We start from the raw sequence: 13,033 nt of genomic DNA, 5'->3' as shown, positions 1-13,033 counted from the left end.
CATAGTCATATGGGGGGGAGGGGCCCGAGAAAAATAAATTTACCCGGGACCCACGTGATGGTCTTGAGACGGCGCCCTGATTTCGATACCATTTTACTGATCTGAAATATGAGAGGCTTGCTCAATATGTCACGCATGCTCATTATTCCTTCTTTTCCAGGAAATGCATTTCATGATTCATCAAGACAGCAAAGACGAGAAATCAAGGATCCTCTCAAAACTGGAACTCAATGAAAGGTGATTTAATGCGCAATAAACTTTCACTAGCCAAGTAGAAAAACGTCGCATGAATTATTAAAAAGTATGTCTATTTGTACGTTGACGAGAATGCTTTGGTCGTACAATTTCTTCCCATAATAATTGCCCGTCGCGTTGAACGGCAATAGCAAATGGCAAAATTCTGAGGATGATAAATTAATAGTCGTTCGGAAGTTCTTGAGAACGGAGGGAAAAAATTGGATAAAACACCCTCCCCCCCCCAAGATCTTTTAGTCTAATAGCGCCATCTATCGATGATAAAATGAGGTACAATGTATAAATCGATAAATCACTGTGGAGATTGTTTTCGCGATGGCAGCACGTTCCCTAGCTCTTGGTCCTACAAACAGATGGCAATTTCGCCAGTGCCGTCTTAAAGCATGGGGCCCATCCGGACACGGCCCGGGGGCCCCTTAAAAATGAGAACCGGTTGAAATTTTCTAGGATTTACCAGGTAGGGCCTCCGAAAAACCACTTGGTCCGGGGGACCCAGGCCCGTCATTTAGAGGGGGCAGGGGGGCAACGCCCCCAGGATTTTGAAAATACACTAAAAATGGTATATATATACATACATCGAGTACATGTGCTTTGCCCCCCCCCCCTCGGAAAAAGTTGAAATGACGGACCCCCGGGGGGCCCATGATACTCTTGAGACGGCCCTCAATTTCACAACCGAAAATTTCGTTCACTACGCTCACATCATAGTTCCTCAAAAACTTTAGGTTCCATGTCCCCCTTCTTCAGAATTTTTTTTTCTCTCTCATCGCCCCCAACCCGAGCGTATCCATACGGTCCTATGTTATACCCGTAGCTTCTATCGCCCCCAGGTCGTCCACTGCGGGTGATATTTCCCACATTGGGAAACACTGGCTTAGATATTCGGCACATGGTTGCATGCCCCCCCACACCCACAAGGTTAGGGCTGAAAAGGGCTTTTTAAGCCCGAGACAAATTTCATTACTTTTGTTATTGTTACACTATAAATTCACTATACGGGGGGCCAAGATCAAAGATGTGGGGGCAATGTATGGTGAGGTTTGACTGTGTATGCAGCAATAACTCTCTATAAAGAAATACAAAAATTCAAATTTCTCCATTAGAAAACTTTCATCCAACAAGGGAAAAAAAACAAAATTTTACGGTTCTTATAAAAAATAAAAGAAATAACAATGCAAAAAAAGATTACTGAAACTGCCATCGGGGACCGTTCAAGTATTACATAAGCAAATTTTTAGCCATTTTTTACCCCCCCCCCCTTGTCAGTAAAGCTTCTTCATCAGCTCTGCCCCTCTGAATCCTAACTCATATTTTTATAAAGGGTGGTTGATGACGTAAGCATTATCCAACCCCCCCCCCTTCCCATCAAAAGTCAGCAAATCGGAAATCCCCCCCCCCCATCGATGATGACGTAATACTTGAACGGCCCCTTGCTTCAATTTCGAATGAGATTCAATTCGAATTTATTTGTGCGGGGTATTTTTTGTGAATGGGTTGCATTCAAACCTCTCTAAATGGATATTGTTGAAATCGAAAAGCACAATACCCACTTGTCTCATCATGGAAAATCAGTTGAATTGCTCCATTAGACTTGTATATAGGGTACAGTACTCTTATTATAACATCATGCTGGTATAACTATATGCACTTCCCAAATGTTTCAAACTAACGGGTAGACATAAAAAGGAATAAACACAAACGAAAAATTCAGTATCCACTTAGAGAGTTATGTGTTTGAGAATTCGGACTAAGAATAAGCAATGTATACGATTGAGCAGTTGTGCACTTTAAAACAATACCCGCCTTGTTGGATTCTTCTTATACACACAATATAGAAACATACAAATATTATAAGTAAACAAAAAAACGTAAAAAGACTATATAAATCCAAGAAAGACTAAATCATTATCTAAAACTATAAAAATGTATATATATATTTGAGAGATTTTTCTTCCTTCATCCGGTATCTGACAGCATTTCGACTGCACATGTGTGAGCAACATTTTCCATATTCAGTAGCATTTAGTAGAAAATTATTTTCCCTCCTCCTCCCCTTAATCAGCTCATGTAAAAAAAACAAAAAACCACTTGTAAAATGAGTTGATTTTCTTTAAAAATTTGCTACCTCTCCCCCCCCACTCCCAACATTTTGCGGTATTAAATGCTGTCTCCTTGATATCCACTCTACCCAACAATCCTGAAAAGTATCAGCGACTAGCCATTTAGCATGATGGAGAAAAAACGTTCCCACAAAATAACTATTCAATATGCACAAACATGCAGCACACTTTTGATATTATCTTGAACGTGAGTTTTTATGTAATTCCCCCCATTAGAAATTTCTCCAATACAAAATGATATCCCAATGAATGGATTCATTAGACATAATAGGGAAAACTGTTGTACCTTGGCAATAGTATAAACCTTGAAACACTTGAAATAGGTACGTAATACTATAAAATAGTATATAACATTGCAATTTTAGCTGATGTTTTTGAAGTGCAAGAGAAATATACCAGTTCACAACTGAATGTGTTTTCAACGCTTTGTCTGTGACCTTTGACAGAAATTTTGCAACTGGCACATTTGAGTAAAAAAATTGAGTACTTGTTTTTGCCACGTCTCTTCTTAACATTGCAAGTTTAGTGAAATATATTTAGTAATTAAAATCTATGCAACCACATTTATGAACCATACCAAGTGCTCAACCACACCAAGCACTATGAAAAAAGTTGATATTTTTTACGAATGGGATCGTGTTCATTCAAACAAAAATATATTGTATCCTAAAATAGCATAAAACTTGGAAATCTCCTAGTTTATCTTGAACTATTCAATTTAAACTAATTTTTAACTCTTCTTTTGCTTTCAAATGCAATCTACGCTTTAAATCTTACAGTTCTATACACTTCTTTCTTATAAAAACTTTAGCTACATCCATTTCTTCTCTTCCATTCACCTACGGTTACATCCTGGTCAAATTTGTTAGGGAAAAAACAGTTTACAATGCGTCCTATAAAAAAATTTTACCAAGTGAATTTCCTTAGGAGGAGAACATATAAAATATTTTATCGTTCAAATCAGTGCCAGATACAGCAAATGTTGACATCATGGATGTTGCATCACTAATTCAATCACCTAGCATCAAGGAAACTGATAGAACTAAAGATGCAAAAATATTCAATTTTTCTCTCTACAAGTGTAATGTAGAATAATTATGCATTTCATCTACATAAATAAGTTCCTACCTCCATTAATGTTGACGTTGTGTATACATATTAATAATCATATTTTAGTCATTATTTTGATACTTTTTATTCCATGATTTATGCTTAAAAAAGACACTCTTATTATTTTTTAAGTAATATTTGTATTTTTTTTTGCCTTTGTAATTTTACCGTTTCAAGGTACAACAGTGCATACATGAAGGTACAAGATCCTTTAGTGGAACATTTCTGCCCTTTCAAAAATTCCTCATTTCATGATTACCGTAAGAAAAAAAATTTATTTCAAAATTTATATGATGTTGTACACAGGTACTAAAATGATGAGTACTTTGTGAAATTTTATGGTGAAAATTGATCGGGGGGAAAAAAGTATAGAGAATAATGCACCAAGGTATTAACAGTCTCCCCAATATGTAATAAATTTCACCCAGGAAAGTAATTTTAGATAAATTTGCAGACGGAATATCAATTTTATTGAGAGTTTTATGAGAATATGTCAACTGGGTAACAATAAAAGACTTTTAGTTTCAAACCTATTCTCTATGGAGCTATAAAGGTGTGTGTGTGTGTAAGATGGGAGGGCGAGCTTGTACGTGTGAGAGAGATCCTCTGACGTCTAATAAAATTTTCATTGAACAGGGGGATATATATATATATATGTGTGTGGGCCTATATTCTTTCTCTCTAAATGTTACTTGAATCAATTGCCTATGAATAGATTTTTGCCACATTTGAGAAACATTATGACAGTTATTGTACAGAACATCTTACTTTCAATATTTTGGGTCCCACAGAGGTCCCCCCCATAGCCACACAACTGAATTTTTGTTTGTTGTGGACAATCTATTATTGTAGTGATAAAAATAAATATTGAAAGAGTGGTTCAAGTACATCGGCTGGCTAAGTGTAAACGCATTATAGATATGCAGCCAAGTTTTCTATGAGCCAAATTATGGCTATAACCATTTACAGAAAGGTCAAAGTGTATTAATACAATTTAATTGCATTTTAACTAAATAGCATTTCATCCAATAACTAAACTAACCCACTGCCATGTGCAACCGACACGAATCAGTGCCTGCTCAAGACTATTTTACTAAACTATGCATATATAGTGAAAGGATGTGGGTTCGATTCCCTGCAAAAGCAGTTGGATTTTCTCTTTCAAAAAAAGAAAAAAAAATCATCCTTGCAACATCCAGCTGTTAAAAACCTTTGAATGCATGAATAAATAGAAAAAATAGCTCAAAAACCTGGGCTGATGCAGTAGCAATTCACTTCTGTTAAAATGTATGTATTGTAAATATCCTCAGATGAACTTTTAAACAAAAGATACATCTTGTCTCGTTAATTCATACATGTATGTCTTAGGTTGTGCAAATTAAGTGTTGCCATCTCTTTTTTAAATTATGAGAAATGACACAATGCATGTAATTTTTTTATGCAAATAAAGAGCAGGATGACAAATACTGATGAGTGCAATTAAAATTCTTCTTCTAATGAGATTTCTTGCTATTCATGTGGAAAGAAATGTAATAATAGCATAGAGTTATCATTTGAAAGAGACAAATCTCAAAACTATACTAATGAATAGAAGAAACAAAAAGCTATACATATTAACTTGAGAAATACATCGTTGATGATAGTATTGACCTTCAGCCATGTTGTTTGAGTATAAAATATGCAGTTATATTTCTCTCTCTCTCAACAGAAACAGTCACACCATTAGCATTTTACAAGTCTGTTCAAGACTCTAATTCATAGCTTCCGAACCTTTTTTGTCCCATCGCCCTTCTTCAGAAATTTTTTTTTCTCAGCGCCCCCAACACAATCTATACCATAAGATCCTATGTTATACCAGTAGCTTCTAACGCCCCCCCCCCCCGGGAACATTCCACTGCCCTCTGGGATGTTAACGCCCATGTTGGGAATCACTGCTCTAATTCATTTGATATTAAATTTTTTCATTTTCTTTATTTTACGATGCCCGTGAATGAAAAAAATAACAAAAATAATGCATCTGCTGCTGCGTCACATTTGTATGAACTTTTATTTTTGAAATTCAGGTATTTCATTGTTTTGTTTTCTCTTAGGGGCCATTCAAGTATTACGTAAGCAGATTTTCAGCTGTTTTTGACCCCTTCCCCACTTGTCAGCAAAACACTGACCCCACCCCCCCCCCCCCCCGTCAGCAAATTTTCTTCAGCAGCTTAGAATATTTCATCTTCAGAAAGGGGTGGTTGATGACGTAAGCAACCTTCAAACCCCACTCCCCCTTGTTATCAACAGTCGGCAAATCCGAAAACCCCTCCCCCTCGATGCTGACGTAATACTTGAATGACCCCTTACTCTGTTATTGGCTGAGCTCTACTTTGCAGAGTTCCCAAAAATTAGCTTGCGTTTTGGACATGGAGGTCATAAAGAGGAAAGTTCGAAATGTAACATGGAGAAAACTGCTATGTGATTTCACTTCTCTCTTGAGTAGCAATAATTTCAGTTTATTGCACATATAAGACCCAATACTCTGCCTTGTTTGCCTCTACATAGAGCTTCATAACCTCCCCAGTCTGTGCCACCTGTGGGAAAGAAACTGCTACTACTTTTTTTTATTTTTTTTTATACCGAGCACAACTCAGGTCTATCGCCATGGGCAATTTACTACCTAGTGAGGTGTGCCGGAAGTGTAAGTATGTGTACCTAACAGTCTGAGTGTGTATCTAGTGTTGTGTATGATTTTTCAGTGCTGCCATCTATATCTCAGAAGTGAAGTGTAATGACTGAATATTTGTACTGTTTGTAGGACTGTTGCTCTCTGTGGTGAGACTTTTTAACGGGGGGATAGGCTCGCATTTGCGCCTTGAAGTTGGGAACCACAGTAAACCAACTTCAGCCGACCACCACTGTGGTGACGGTGGGGCTCGAACCCGGGTCCCCGCGATGCGAGTCCGTCACTATGACCACTCGACCAAAACTGCTACTACTATACATGCAACTCATACACATTCCTTTGCAGAATTTTGAACAGATCGATGCATGTAGGAACATGTTGTGCGAGTGTATATGCATGGCCCTAATGTATTAAAGTTGGAAAGTTACGTTTGTTTCCTGTTCTTGTTTGTGCTACCATCTCTCTCCTATATTTTGAAGTGAAGATGGTAAATTCTTGAATTTTCATGTTATGTAAGTAGCAGTGGATGTTATCATGTTATGTATTAAGTGGGAGATGCTAGACAACACTTCAAGAACCTCCACCTAGCTAAATGAAATGCTCACAGACACCTCAAAATTACAGTACAGTTATAACGAACTCCAAAAGATACAGGGGAAACCACTTTGTTATAAAGGAATCCCAGGTTTTTGCGTTGTTCCTATGTAAACTTATCTGGAAGATTAGAAAGTGTTCGTTAAAATGAAATTTTTGCTATAAATGTTTTTGTTAAAATGCAATTCGACCATTTTAAAGTGTATAAGAAACCACTTTTTTTGGCGAAAATTGGGTCCTGAAAATGGGAGAGGGTTTCTTATACATGGGTAATATTATAGATATGTCTTTTCAACAAAGATGAACAACTTCCCAGCAAAAATCTTTGTTTGGTCATTTCCCCTAACAAAAGGGCAGAAAGAGAAATAATTCCTAACCTATAAAAATATTTTTCGAGTTTCACTTTTTCCTTCACAGAAATTTTCCGTACCCTTTCCTCAAATCTATTTTACATTTTCCTCTGAGTTACTAGGTCACTGGGAATCCTGAAGCAGCAATGGTTTTAATTTATTACAGCTACAATGCCTGACATAGGGCCTTAGAGTTCATGCAAGGCAATTGGTGAAAAGAAAAAATATCAGCTAAACAGATCATACAATTGTGAGACGTGCACATTTCATCATGTTCTGACAACACTGTCAGATTTGAACTAAACGACGCATAGGTTAGAACCCAATCCAAAAATTCATCCAAAATCGTTTAAAACCAAGGTTTTACACACCCACCTTCCTGAGGTTGGTATTCTTATATAGCTACAAAGAGTTTATATTACACGTCTACAAAAGATAATAATTTCCCAGAAATTTCAACACAAAAAAATCTCTATTAAATGATAGTTTTGGTAACTTTACAACATTGAATCCAACCAAATTCCATTCAATCCACCCTATTAGCAGAGTTTTGGTGCCATAGTTTCGTATCATATTAGAATCTTTTTACCTGAGCCAGGGGCCATCAATTTTCCCTTTTCTCTGTGGTTCAACTGCTAGTTCTGCATGGCACACATAACTAGCTATATATTTCATTGTTTAATACTCATTTAGTGTATCTTCTAAAATTCATGGGCAGAGCTACGGTGGGGGGGGGGGGGCATGGAGCATTGCCTTCCCCAGCATCAATGTAACAATAACTGAGCTAACAAATCTAATGTATATGAACTAACATCATCATCATCTGCCCCCCTCCCGCGCCCTTTGAAGTCTATCCCTACCTATGCTATAATAATTCAGCTTCAAAATGTTTTGTCAAAAAAAAAAAATTCATGCGTGGAAATAAAATTGAAATTGAACGAAGATGAACTAAAGCTTGAACAAAACAAAAACTTGACAGAGTAATAATGAAATAACTGATTACTTATTATTCGTTGATGTAGGCTATTATCACAGTGGGCGTCTAATTGAAAACAAGGACTCTTACCGGGTTTAATATTTCTTTGATTACTTGACCGAAAATAAACTATTTTTTTAGAACACCTGAATCAATATCAGAACACTTTCTCATCAATTCGCAGTCAAAATTTAGAAAGCATGGCATCAAGGACCATAGAAGATAGATAGAGATCGCTGTTATCGTAAATGATAATAAAGCAAATATTTCGTGGAGACAAGATTCCATTTAAAAGTACAAGAATGTAACATATTTCATTTATTTCATCATCATCATCATCATCATCCATGGCATTAAAATTCGATTACACACTGAAATACATTAAATATCATACGTAGTATGCTCGATGAATAACAACAATAACAACAACCCACGCGCTCACTTCTTCCTCCATCATCGTCATAGTGTATAAAACTGGAATTATTGTGTCGTTGCTGCTATAAAAAGAACTAGCGTAGTTTTCAGGACCGTGTTTCAACAGAAAAGAAATTAATCTCAGACTGATTTTTACTACATTACCTTATAAGGAAAACACACTTGATACTTATTGCTAAATTTCACAAAAAAAAAAAAAAAAAACTGGGGAAAAAGTCATCTATGTTAATTCAATTGCGATGAGACAATTCAATTTTGGAAAAATAAGAGGGAAGGTTAATGCATAATACACATTATCGGCATAAACAACTTTACAAAGTCATCACAGTTCAATGTTGAGCATGGAAAAAGACTCGAATACGTGTGAGACATCGTTTTTTTTTTCAAATCTCATTTTGTACTCATGCTAAATATTCTCATATATACACATATTAGTATTAAATCGTTGCCGCCATCATGTAAAACATTTTGTATTAAGCACACATTTACATATAAACTATGCTTAAATATATACTTCAATATGTAGCAAACGATAGTTGCATAGCACAATGGATGATTGTGTATGTATATAGGGGGGAAAGTTTTCGATAATTGGTCACACACCTAAGTCTTTTATATATACATCCTGATCGCTGTGAGTGCTTCTGCAAATGAAAAAGTATTTCGATGCGAATCTATGAATAGTTTATAAAGCTACTGATTGTTACCTTTAATCAACAATTTAAATTGTGGGATTTTTACCTCTGGAATGGATCGAACATGTTTTGTGCATTCTGAAGCAATACTTGGACTAGAATTGCTTCCTAACAGAAAAGAAAAGTCCTTTGATTTTGACGTTACTAGGAACTACTATGAGCAATTACAAGTTAATAAAAATACAGGAGGGAGGGAGGAGGGCCTTTAAATCTTTTCGGATTGGTTATGCCACACTTTTGTCCTCTAGCCATTTCAGTGGCTGAGCAGAGTCATCTGAACATATGGACTCATCCAGGCAGGACTCAAGGGGGGGGGGGCAGACAGTGTTCAAGAGGCCTCTGAGATGACATTATAAAGCAGTTCATATTAATTGGGCCAAGACATGTGGACAAGCAGAAGATAGCTTCTCCTTTTATAGCATCATCAGCATGGGCAAGGTGCTGTTGTGACGATTCTGTGGCAAATGTTTTGCTGCCTATCGCAGTGAACACCTTCAGTGATGGTGTATATGTTACCGGCAAAGTATGAAATCCAGGCATTCTATAGAATGCCTAGGCATTGTATAGAATGCCTGGTCGTTTCAGGCAAAGTATGAAATACCGGTTTTATTCTATACTTTGCCTAGGCATTCTATAGAATGACTAGTCATTCTATAGAATGCCTAAACACAATCCAGGCAAAGTATGAAATATCTTCTTCCAACAAATCTCTTTAGGGGCGGTATAAAATATTACATAAAATTAAAATTTCATAGAATTTTCTTTTTTTCCCGGAAACGTTTCCCTTCGCTCTCGCGAAAAAGGATCTGTTGAGGGGCGGTGTTAAATATTACAATTTCTTCAAATTAAAATTTCATAGAATTTTCTTTTTTTCCCGGAAACGTTTCCCTTTCGCTCTCGTGAAAAAGGATCTGTTGAGGGACGGTATAAAATATTACAATTTCTTCGAATTAAAATTTCGCAGAATTTTCGTCGTTTTTTCCCGGAAACGTTTCCCTTCGCTCTCGCGAAAAAGGATCTGTTGAGGGACGGTATAAAATATTACAATTTCTTCAAATTAAAATTTCGCAGAATTTTTGTCATTTTTTCCCGTTAACGTTTCCCTTCGCTCTCGCGAAAAAGGATCTGTTGAGGGGCGGTATAAAATATTACAATTTCTTCGAATTAAAATTTCGCAGAATTTTCGTCGTTTTTTCCCGTTAACGTTTCCCTTCGCTCTCGCGAAAAAGGATCTGTTGAGGGACGGTATAAAATATTACAATTTCTTCGAATTAAAATTTCGCAGAATTTTCGTCATTTTTTCCCGGAAACGTTTCCCTTTCGCTCTCGTGAAAAGGGATCTGTTGAGGGGCGGTATAAAATATTACAATTTCTTCAAATTAAAATTTCGCAGAATTTTCGTAATTTTTTCCCGGAAACGTTTCCCTTTTGCTCTCGTGAAAAAGGATCTGTTGAAGTTCGTAATTTTTTCCGGAAACATGCATTGGCCAGCGACGACTTCCATTCTTATTGGTGTATAATCGCACCATTTGATCCACGATGTCGACTCCATATTTAATTTCGTTATTGTAGGCAACTGTTTCTGGGGTCTTTTTCACGTTTTCGTTGATAGTTACATCAGTATGAAGTGAACTCAGAACTAGAACATTTTTAATTTTTTTTTTCTCTGATAAGATGTCAGCGTGATATCAGTTCCAGTTTTGAATACTATTGACGAGTATAGATCCCGTGTTCCTGTTTTTGCAGTTGGAGTTACCTCACGACGGTCTTTTTGAAGGGTCCCAACCAAGCTTGTCCTTTTCAAAAATGCACATAATCTCAGTGATGTAAAATAATCATCTGTTGTTTTGTTTCGACGTTCTCCTAGGTAAGGTTTGACTAATCGAATAACATGTTCATAGACAAGTTAATTTGCTGGTCTGGTGTTATCTGTCCCAGTGTAATCGAAACTGATTTTCTGTCTATTCAGAATATATTTGGAATCAACGCAGGCAAGAAGCCAGAATTCTGTCCCAAATTTGTCTGGCTTACTTGGGATATACTGTGTAAATGGACATCTTGCTTTTGAGGGTAGAAGTTGTTCGTCCACAGTTAGATTGGGCCCTGGTTTGTAGCACGTCGCACTGTATTCTATGAATGAAATCCATAGTGAACATGCAAGAGAAAATTGGTCAGATCGAATCGCATGAATTTCAAAATTTCTTTGAAACGATATCTTGTCATTGTTTGGGGAAAAAATAGAGGACCCCAAATCTGGACGACCACAATGAATTCAGTAGGAAGTTTTTTGCACCTCTTGCATACATAATGGATATTGTTGCATCCAGTTCAAGCAAAGAAACTGACCAAGATGGGCTTCAGCTTCTGTATATGTCGAATCATTTTGTCGCAGAAAATAAGGCGTCACGAACCCAAAACACTTTCATTTATGTTTTTTGAGCGCATAAAATGTGGGGCCTTGATTTCCTCTCAATATATTTTGCGATCCTCGACATCCTAAAGTTGAGGAAGGTTCTATGATTTTCCATATGCTCCCATCTGCTGCAGTTTCTTAGATCGTTTCTGTGGCTTCAACGAGTTATAATGAGTCACACCACGGTCATTTTCTGCACACGAGAGCTAATTAGACCGGGACCTACAATTTATTGCCGATTCCGAACGGCAAGCTTGTTTCTAAGCTCATCGAGAGGTTGGTGCACTAACTTCTCAATGGGGGACTTCATGCGGTCAAGTCGCAGTGTCTGTTGTACCCCTGTGCCAGGAAAGTTTTCTGACAAAGACGAACCGGGTATCAAACTCACGACACCTCTAAACATCCTTTGGTACTTTAGGCGAGTATCTTATCGACCTGGGCTACCGCGCCCGAGAAATAATTTTATATTGATTTAAATATTCGTCATCAGAACCGCTACTTTCTTCACTACAGTTCGACATAGGGTAGATGTATGCTCTTCTGCACTTTCATCATAACTGCTTCCAGAGTTTCTCTCATCTAATCTTTGCATCTCCTGGAGTATTTCTTCAGTAAATATACGTTTTCTCGTCATTCTAAACCAATGTTTCCCAAAGTGGGCAATCGCCTCCTGGTGGGCGATAGAAAGGACCAAGGGAGCGATAGAAGCCACAGGTATAACATAGGATATATGGGTTCGCTTGAGTGGGGGGGAGGGGGGTGATGAGGGAAAAATTTATCTGAAGAAGGGGGCGATGGAACAAAAAGTTTGGGAAACTATGTTCTAAACTAACTGTTTGAAAAGATCACATGCACTCAAATTTTCTACGTCCCAGAATAAACAATTTAACGGATAATATGGCAAGAATGCTTGACAAAAACCAAAAATGACACACCTGCTGACGACACTTGCAGATAAGAATGAGAGGAAAAGAAAGGTCACACACAAGGTCAAACGCAAAAAAGACTTTCAGAAGGATTATAGCCTACTTAGAAATCAATTGTGACGACGATAGTAGTATTTACCGCATAATGTGCTAGAATATAAGGAAGGGTCACTATGACCCCCCCTTCGGTCTTTCTAGGTATATCCGCTCGTAGCTTCGTTGTTAAAAAAGATAACGAAAGGAAGCTTTGGTATACAATAAGAACGTGCTAATTCAGGAACAGTCCAGAAATTCCAAGTGGTTCGGTTTGTTCTTAGCAGAGATATGGAAGCTTAAACAGCGTGCAGGGTCAAAAAGACACCCGTTCCGTCTTTCTACTGTTAATATTTCATCATTGATAAATGGAACTTGCAAATGCGGACTATGCGATATCATTTTGTCTTGAAAGAACCGAAATTTTCCTCTACGGATTTATGAACAAAAAATATAATGTA

The 13,033-nt window shown here is 37.2% G+C and overlaps 1 protein-coding gene and 1 long non-coding RNA gene across 8 annotated transcripts in view; one reads left to right on the top strand and one right to left on the bottom strand.

The window, feature by feature from the left end:
- LOC149063817 (multiple PDZ domain protein-like) overlaps window positions 1-13,033 on the bottom strand; it is a 689,010-nt gene that overhangs the window by 168,301 nt on the left and 507,676 nt on the right. The window lies entirely within an intron of this gene.
- Window positions 1-13,033, top strand: part of LOC149063818 (uncharacterized) — a 51,078-nt gene that overhangs the window by 29,631 nt on the left and 8,414 nt on the right. Inside the window, exons 2-3 of one of the 2 annotated variants that reach the window (XR_016196093.1) lie at window positions 161-237; window positions 3,663-3,745. This is a non-coding gene — a long non-coding RNA (uncharacterized LOC149063818). The remainder of the gene's footprint in view (window positions 1-160; window positions 238-3,662; window positions 3,746-13,033) is intronic. The other variant, XR_016196094.1, reaches the window with a different exon arrangement.

Source organism: Pholcus phalangioides, unplaced genomic scaffold (genome assembly GCF_987345545.1).
Source record: "Pholcus phalangioides strain wild (caught in Gottingen) unplaced genomic scaffold, Ppha-v1.0 ptg000043l_1, whole genome shotgun sequence".
NCBI lineage: Eukaryota > Metazoa > Arthropoda > Arachnida > Araneae > Pholcidae > Pholcus > Pholcus phalangioides.
This window is presented reverse-complemented; position numbering and strand designations above follow the sequence as displayed.